General features: G+C 32.9%; 1 pseudogene; it reads left to right on the forward strand.

Moving 5' to 3' along the window:
- LOC143640168 (abnormal spindle-like microcephaly-associated protein homolog) overlaps positions 1–9959 on the forward strand; it is a 31675-nt pseudogene that overhangs the window by 16108 nt on the left and 5608 nt on the right.

Here is a 9959-nt window from a genome sequence, read left to right on the forward strand (position 1 = left end):
TGAGAATCTTTCCTGCTTCCCTTCTCATCCAGTAGGTGGGGTTGTCTGTTCTTAGTTGATATCTCTGCTCTCATGATGGTGGGGGTTACCAGGGTGTGAGAGTTGGTCTTGTGTGCAGGGCACCTGGAAGTGGGGTTTGGCACTCCAGTTGGGAGACTGCACCTCAAGGATCTCCTTTGGCATCTATCTGCTCCTGTCATGTGGGTGCTGGGTCTTATCTCCTTATCTCACCTGTAGACCTCACAGTTCCTGCCCTCTAAATTAGTCTCTAAAGTGTATCTCCCTCCCCCCCCCTTTCTACTTCCTAATCAGGAGCCTTTCTCCAGAGGTTCTTGTATGTTGCACTCTGGTGGCTGTCATAGAGGGCTGTTTTTTATTGCACTGTTCCAAGTTAGCAGCTGCTGGCGATTGGGAGGAATTAGAAAACTATGGGTACGTGGTTATTTGGTGTTCCAAACTGGTAGTTGCCCCAACTGAAGATGGTGATGAAGATGACCCAAGATGGAGGCAGCTGCTTTCTGCGATGGGGTGTTGGGAGGGGTGGGGTGCGGTAGCCAGGAGATGTGTTGTGATTGGTTTAGATAAGTCTGTAGCATGCAATGTTGCAGCTCTCAGCTTTTTTTCAGAGCTTCTGATGTCCCCAGGTGCAGGCCGGCTACTGAAAATAGGGGACTAAGACAGTAGTTGCAGAGTCCCAAGATGGAAGCGACAGAGGGAGCCTCACATTGGTAGATGGGGGTCCACGTGGGAGTGGCGGCTGGAGTTCCTGCTCATGGGTAGCAGCTGTACTTCGTGGGAGCAGCGTCTGGGAATTCTGCGCTGGTGCTGATGCCAGTGGTCCCACTAAGGCACCTTGTGACCTGCGTGAGCAAGTAGTCAGGAGTCGGAAGTCCTTTTCTAAAGCTGAGGCCTGGGGCCTTGCGGGCAAAGAGGCTGTGATTCCTGCTCAGGATCAGCTATGGGGGGTCCTCTATCACTCTCAGCAAAGCAGTATTCCCACAGGCTGAGACCCCGGTCATGGAGCGACACAGAATGCTGCCTCCCTCTGGTCTACCATCTTGGATCTGAGCAAAAATCACATTCTTTAGGAGCTTAACTTTTTTTATTAATTTATAAAAATGATGGAAAATAAGCCAGTTCAAAGGTCATTTAATATTCTGGATTAGAGAAGCTAATATTTTAAATGTTGGTGGTAGCAGGTAGTGCTAACAGGTTGTGGAGATATATTGGCCCAAGATACTTAGTGAATGATGACAACTACATTTTAAGATTAGAGAATCAGAAGAAAACTTGGAAGGAGTGGGAAATGGATTCCATTTTTATCATCTTAAGTTGGATTTTATTGCTGAATTTAAGAATTTATGATGTTTTTTAACCAGAAACATTTATCCTTTTTTTTTATTACCCAGTAAATGCTGCTACTCTTCTTTTGGGAGCGGAGAATCAACATAAAATAAGTGTTCCTAGAGCGCCTACAAAAGATGAAATGTCTCTCAGAGCTTATACTGCACGGTGCAGGTTGAATAGATTACGCCGCACAGCATGCTGTTTATTTACATCTGAAAAAATTGTTAAAGCTATTAAAAAGCTTGAAATTGAAATTGAAAATAGGCAGTTAATTGTTCGAAAAGATAAACACCTCTGGAAAGATATTGGTAAGAAGGTTACTGGTTAATTTTTTAAATTTTGCATTTAGTCCCTGCCCCCAGTTTTATTGAAGGAAGTATAATTGACAGATAAAAATTGTATATATTTAAGATATACAGTGTGATGTTAATATGCATATATATTGTAAGATGATAACTACAATGTAGCTGATTAACATATCTAGCACCTTACATAGTTACGTTTGTGAGGAGGATGGGTTGGTTGAGGACATTTAAGATGTATTCTTAACAGATTTCAAGTTTGTAATTCAGCTTTGATAAATATAATCACAATACTATACAGTAAATCTCTAGAACTTATTCATCTTGCATAAATGAAACTTTGTACCCTTTTGATAAGCATCTCCTCAGCCCTTGGCAACCACCATTCTCTCTGCTTCTGTGAATTCAATGTTTTTAGATTACATGTGCAAGCAAGATAATACAGTGATTGTTTTTCCTTTCCTGGCTTATTGCACTTAACATAATGTCCTACAGGCTTATCCATGTTGTGAAAAAAGACATATTTCCTTCATCTTAGAGGCTGAATAGTATTTCATTATGTGTATAGACACAACCCATTTTCTTTATTCTTTCTTTCATTGGTGGATACTTAGATTGTTTCCACATCTTGGCTACAGTGAATAATGCTACAATAAATATAAAAATAAAATTATCTCTTCCAGACACTGATTTCATTTTGTGTGTGTGTGTGTGTGTGTGTGTGTGTGTATGTGTATGTGTGTGTATAGATAGATAGAGATATTTTTTGTTTCAAAGCTAAATTTACTTGCTTTAGCTTTTCTGCCCCAAATCTCACATACATAAATATAATAATGTATAGTTAACAATAGAAGTATTTTTCATATAGACAATATGCTTCATTTAAGTGATTATTCTTTTTTTTCCACTGATATCTTTTCCGTGGAATTTTATCCTCTTTATTTAATTAGTGATCTGAACTTGTCTTTCTTTTGATCTATATTTCAGGAGAACATCAGAAAGTCTTGAACTGGCTATTATCCTATAATCCTTTGTGGCTTCGAATTGGCGTAGAGGTGAGGATATGTTTTAGTTTTAAACAGTTTATTTTTCAATTATATACTTAGAATATTCTTTAATAAAATGTGGTTTTACTCATAGAAGTTATAAAATTATTTGTTTAGCTTGATTCATCTTCAATATAAAATATAAGGTCAACTAGGAAATACTGATTAGATAAGTAGACCATGTCATTATTTATTATTGACATATTGTTACAGAGTAATTTATTTCTATAGTCTTTTTCTTCTTTCTTTCTTTTTTTTTGTATTGGAGATTGAACACTTTACCATTGAGCCACACCTACAGCCTTTTTTATTTTTTATTTAGAGACAAGGTCTAGCTAACTTGTTTAGGGCCTTGCTTAATTGCTAAGGCTGGCCTCAAACTGCCTCAGCCTTCCAAGCCACTTGGGATTACAGTTGTGTCACCACCATGCCCAGCTACTTCTGTAGTCTTTTAAATATACATAATGTGATCTTGGCTGTAATGAACCTATAGTATAGTAAACTAATTTTTTGAACATTTATAAATGAAAAGACTAGGCTATTTAAAACATATTTTCTAATTTAAGTCTCTTTAAATCTCAATGAGATGTGTATTATTATTTTTACTTCTCTAACAAAGTGAAAGCTCTGATATTAAGTGACTTGTAAAATGCTAGTAATTGGTCAAGCCTTGTACCTACAACTGTCTGAGCCAAATCACAACTTTCCAATTATTTGATGGACTACTACTTAAAAAACGTCATCCAGATTTGAATTATTACATAGTACTTGTTAACTATTATAAAATTTTGAATAATTAGGGTTCTGTTATACTTTTCATGATATGTGTAGTTGCATGGTTATAATTAAATTTGAACAATGTTTCTATACTTTTTAAAATTTTTGGTACTGGAGATTGAATCCAGCAGTACTCTACTCCAATACTTTTTATTTTTTATTTAGACTGGGTCTTGCTAAGTTGCTGAGGCTGGCCTCAAATTTGTGTTCCTCCTGCCTTAGCCTCCAAGTAAATGAGATTACAGGTATATACCACTGCCCCCAGCAATGGCATATACCTGTAATATTCCTTTAACTTAAAGGAAAAATTTTAAACATAAATGTAAAAGCTCCTTGTCAGATGCTTAAAAATTTATCTAAGTTCTAAGTTTTGTCTTTTTTTTGTGAAGTAAACATTTAAAAATGCATAAACTATATATGTATAGTTTTAAAGGGTTATTTATTGAATGACTATGTCATTTCCTTACTGTTTAGGATATAGACTATTACCAGTTCTTTAGAAGATTGTTGTCTACTCTTCTCCAATAGCGTTTCATTCCTTTTTTGAGGTAGTATGATTCTGACTTTAGGTTTTAATTTTTTGTTTTTAGACAATTTATGGTGAACTCATATCTTTGGAAGACAATAGTGATGTCACAGGGTTGGCTATGTTTATTCTGAATCGCTTGCTTTGGAATCCTGATATAGCAGCTGAATATAGACACCCTACTGTTCCTCATTTATACAGAGATGGTTAACATTGCTGCTTCCTTTGCATTTTCTCCACACTATGCACAAATGGCTTCTGGTTATTCTTCCTGTTTTTATTTATGTTTTACTTTCTTAAAGAAACCAGTCTAAATAGGTCTGTTTCCACTGCCTTCCTTTTCCTTATTCCCATTATTCCTCTTCACTATGTATAATTATTACTACTATTTTTTGTCTCTATCCATCTTCTCCCTCCAATAGATTATAAATCCTATTCAGATTATATTTATCATGCTTTGCTACTGTATATATAGTGCCTAGGACAAAGCTTGCAAATAGTAGGTGCTCCGTAAATGTCAGTTGAATGAATCCAGCTAAATCTCCTCATGTGCCCATTTTCCTTATCCATGAATTGAAAATATTAAATGGTACCACTTATGTAGAGTTGTTGTATAGGTTTATTGAATTCATATATGTAAAACACTAAGAAAGGCACATAGTGTGATTTTTTTATTTGTTTGCTACTACTTTTTTTATGTTTTAAGTGCAACTTGCCTTTCATGGATGAATTTGTTATTATTTTTTCTAAGATCATGAAGAAGCTTTGTCCAAGCTTTTTCACATTGAAAAAGTTATTGTTGTTGGTATGCTAAGCTTTCCAGACTTATTGATCATGATCCTTGTCTCTTCTGTAAAGATGCTGAATTCAAGGTATAATTTTCATTTTATCTTATATATTTCAAATTTCCCATTTAAGACTTTTGTTGATCTTGTGGCATATTTTCTGTTTAGAAAGAACATTAATTGTGTTTTTTTTTAAATTTTTTTTAGCTGTTGATGAACCTTTATTTTATTCATTTATTTATATGTGGTGCTGAGCATTAAACTCATTGCCTCACACATGTGGGGCAAGTACTGTACCACTGAGCCACATCCCCAGCCCAGAAAGAACATTTCTAGAGACTAATATGTTAGAATATAATATGAATGAATGTTTATTTAGTGAATCCCATCAGTAATTCTACCTTTCCTGATTTTTTGTTGGTTAACCTTTCACCAGTACATCATTATTACTCTTAATTTTGACATGAAAATGAACTAAACTATGTTTCTAAGAAATTAATTTTGAGGGAAATTTCTTACCTAATTTTGATGTAGTATATTATCAAATTAATGCTAGGTTTTGTAGTATGTTATTAATTATGAGCAAATTTTAAGGAGAACATTAAATTGAAAATGTATGATATTTGCAGTATTAACATTTGATATGAAACTGAAAATCTTTTTATACTATAATTAATTTTATGTCTATATTTACAGAATGACCAAAAGGATTTGCTTTTATTATATAAAAAGTTATACTATTGAAATATTATATCTGCAACCTGTTTCTTTGTAGGCTAGTAAAGAAATCCTTCTGGCTTTTTCACGAGATTTCCTAAGTGGTGAAGGTGATCTTTCCCATCACCTTGGCTTTTTGGGATTGCCTGTTAGCCATGTTCAGACACCATTTGATGAATTTTATTTTTCTGTTACAAATCTTGCTGTAGATTTGCAGTGTGGAGTGCGTCATGTGTAAGTATAAGAAATAGAATCATTTTGCTAATGGAATAGACCAATTTTTTTTGGAAAATGTCGTACTCTGTACTTATAAATAAATAAATAAATATATATATATATATATATATATATATATATATATATATATATATATATATATTTTTTTTTTTTGTTCTTTCTTGTAATGGAATAAATTTAGGGTTGAAAAAAATTGAGATTTCTCTTTCAAAAAATGATATCAGTTTTATGCCTAGAAACTTTTCTCCTATCACACTTTTTTTTCTGTTGGCATGTGACTTGAGTACATGCTCTGCAGTACATGGTTAGGAACTACTGATATCTCAGAAAAGGACTGGGAAAGAGCATGAGACTAATTAAAACATTAAACACTTAAATACATTTTATGTCAACAGTAGCTTCATGAGTTCCATTATCATTTCAGACTAGCTTTAGTAGCATTTACTTTGTTTTAATGTTTGATTAAAATCAGATGAAGTGATAGAATGACTTGCCCAAGTTTTATAGAGTAAAATGGAGATATAGACTCTTTTAAGCCTGACTTTAAATTACAGAATATTTACCAAATAATAAACTGGAATCCCTCACAGTTGGCTATGATTTTAGTAATGGATTGCTTATTTCAGCTTTGGAAGGCCTGACTTTGACCATGTACTTCAGTTTCTCTTTAGAATTTCTGGATTGGAGACAATAGTCTTATTTCTAGGGAACTCTCCAATATGTTATACCCTTATCAAGGAAACACTTTGGGGGTTAAAAAAGAGAGAGAGAGAGAGAGATTTAGTTATAGATGGGCACAATATCTTTATTTAATTTAGTTACTTCTATGTGGTGCTGAGAATCAAACCCAGTGCTTCACACATGCTAGGCAAGTGCTCTACCACTGAGCTACAGCCCCAGCCTCATTATGTGTTTTTTTTATGTGTATGTGAATTTCAAACCAGCCAGTTAAACTGGTAATGGGTTGGTCTATTGTTGCAGAAATGTTTCCTACATTGATTGGTCTAGGGTGATCTTAAGTCATTTTCTAGCCTTTAGAAACCATGATTCTGTAAATAATTTGGTCACCTTTTAGTTACATACAACATCATATGAGGCTTGCTTTTTCTATGGAAATATTGCCTATTGTGTAGTGGATAAAATATTGGTAATCTAGATGATATTAGGAATTTGAATTCAAGCTCTGGAGTACATGTCTTTTTTAGGTAGACATTCAAATATGTTTATAGTATGCATTACTATTATACACACAGAGAGAGAAAGAGAATTCGACCAACTGTTGTTATGGAAACTGATGAAACAAGATTTTAATTGCTGTCTTATTTCTGTCATAGCAGTATATGATGATGAATTAGATCAATTAAATTAACTTCCTCCTGGACCTTTGTTTCTTTCTCTGTAAAAAAAAAAAGGCCACTAATACCTGACTATGGGATTTACCATGATAACTAAAATAAAAACAAAAACAAAAAAAAACACTTAACTTGATTAATAGATTATAGCACACCTTAATACATGCCTCCTTCTTCTTATCCTTCCTCTCCTTCCTTTTTTTCTTTCTCTGAAGAAGTTTATTATTTTGTTGATATGTATGTATATTTTTGTGTATGTTTCAGTTTTCTTATCATTTTATTCATGAATTTCTATATTTAAAAATTAAAAATGAAAAACAGCTACTCATTAACTATGGAGCAATACAGTTTTGAGATAGTTATTTGGAGTCTTTTTGACCTTACTCTCTTTAAACTCTTGGGATTTATGTGGGTAATAACTATTTTTAAATGAATATTTCTTTTCATATATATTGTTACGTAGCAAATTCATCTGAAAATTTCTTTACTACTAGGCGAACCATGGAACTTCTCACATAGAACTGGAATCTTTCAAAGAAACTCAGGATTCCTGCAATAAGTCGTCTTCAAAAAATGCACAATGTTGACATTGTTCTTCAAATTCTTAAATCATGAGGAATTCAATTAAGTGATGAACATGGTAAAAACTGAACAGAGAAATACTTATTCTTATTGAATATTGGTATATATACATGAATCATGCTAATGGACTGCATTTTTATTGGCAGGAAATTCAATCCTATCTAAGGATATTATGGATAGGCACAGAGAAAAGACTCTTGCATTGCTTTGGAAAATTGTATTTGCTTTTCAGGTATTATACATTTGGCACATTTTGTGTTTTTTTTTATTTTTCAATTTTGATTAGTAGTTTATAAAAGGAATTTGAATCAAATAAACACAATAATAACTACCACTTATTAGAATTTATTCTGTCTCAGGCCTGTGATAATTTTTGTATGTATTCTATTTTAATATTTCTCACACATGCATTAGGTCATGTTAAGTCTCCTTCACAGGTGAGGAAACTGAAGCTCAAGTTTATATCATTGATAGGTGGAACTGTGCTGAGAATCTAAGCTTGTGTGGCCCCAAATCTCATTTTCTTAACCACTAGATATTTTATCAGTGTAGATTGTAGGATGGCGATGTAGCTTAGTAGAAGAGTGCTTGCCTTGCCTAGCATGTATGAGGTCCTTAAAGAAAATGTAGATTTTTCTGTACTTTGGGAATTTTATTTTTGGATTTTAAAATTTCTGATTAGGTTTTATTTTTTTAACCTGCAGTTGATCAAAGTACAGAATAGATACTTTAATTCTGTAGGTCAAAAATAACATGATGTGGAACTAGAGAGAACAAAGGGAAAAAAAGGGGGGATAGGGTGGGGAATCTCATGAAAATAGAAGACCAGTATAGTAGAGGAAAGTGAGGCAAGAAAGGAGAAGGCAGGAGAGGAGGAAAAGGGGAGAAGAGTACTAGGAAATGGCATTGACAAATCATGTTATGGGTATGTATGAATATGTAACAATGAATCCCACTAATATGTACAATATAAAGCACCAATAAAACATTAAAAATATAAACTAATATATAAAAAATTAAGGAATTTATCCTTTTTTATATGTTTCAGGTGGATATTTCCCTTAATTTAGAGCAATCAAAGGAAGAAATTCACTTTCTAAAATACACACACAGTATAAAGAAATCATTGTCTGCAGTGTCGTGCTGCTCTGATGCTATTATTAATAAGAAAAAAGACAAAATAAATAGTGGTTTCTTTGAACAGTATAGTGAAAATGTGAAATTATTGATGGACTGGGTAAATGCACTTTGTGCCTTCTATAATAAGAAGGTAAAGTTTTTTTGTGGTTGTTTTTGTTTTAATTCACTATCTTTAAATAATTTTGGTTGATGTCAATTAAGCTTAATGCATAAAATATTTTCTTACATTTCTTAAATAATGAAATTTATAGATTTAAGCAGATTTTTCCTCACATGAATGATTATATTGTTATATGCTAGATTTTAACTAATCTAAGTTGTATATGATTTGCATATTATCTATGTACATCTTCCTGTATATTTCAATTTTCTATATTACTTATAATACCTAACACAATATAAGTGCCGTATAAATGGTTATTATACTGTATTGTTCAAAGAATAATGATAACAGGAAAATTCTGTACATGTTCAGAACAGCACTTTTTTTTCTGGAATATCAATCTCTTGGTTGAATTTAATAATGTAGAATTCATAGATACAGAAAGCTGACTATATTTGATTTAAAAAATATTTAGCGTCTCCTTACTACCTGTGAATCTCTTTGCTACATTCAGCATAAGACTGAAACATAATTGAAATGCCTTCTTTGTTCTGAAAGGGACAAGACTCTAGTTCTATGAATCTTGCTGTCTTCATTTTGTATTAGAGATTTGTAGTCTTCCACTGCATGGGACATTGTGGCATACAGCATCACTCTACTTTGAATCCATGTACCTTACCAAGGTATAGCTTTATCTTAATAATGAGTCCTAGAAACTTCTCTTTGGGAACAAATAATACACACATTTTTCTTCCAAGCCCATTTAGTTAGTATATAATGAAAATAGTGCTTATAATTAGTCAATAGAATGTCTATGTTATTTTTCTTTTAAGCCAAAATATGTAATATCTATTTAACATAATATGTTCCTTGTGTTGACTATACTGGGTCCTTTGCTTTTTTGTATAATGTTAGCATCAGTTTGCTGATATCCAAAGTAATTGGTGAGATTTTGATTGAGATTGGATTGAATCAAAATAAAGAATTGACATCTTGATAATTTTGAGTCTTCCTAAACATACATGACCATGGTATATTTAGATCT

This window comes from Callospermophilus lateralis, unplaced genomic scaffold, assembly GCF_048772815.1.
Source record: "Callospermophilus lateralis isolate mCalLat2 unplaced genomic scaffold, mCalLat2.hap1 Scaffold_130, whole genome shotgun sequence".
NCBI classification, from domain to species: Eukaryota; Metazoa; Chordata; class Mammalia; order Rodentia; family Sciuridae; genus Callospermophilus; species Callospermophilus lateralis.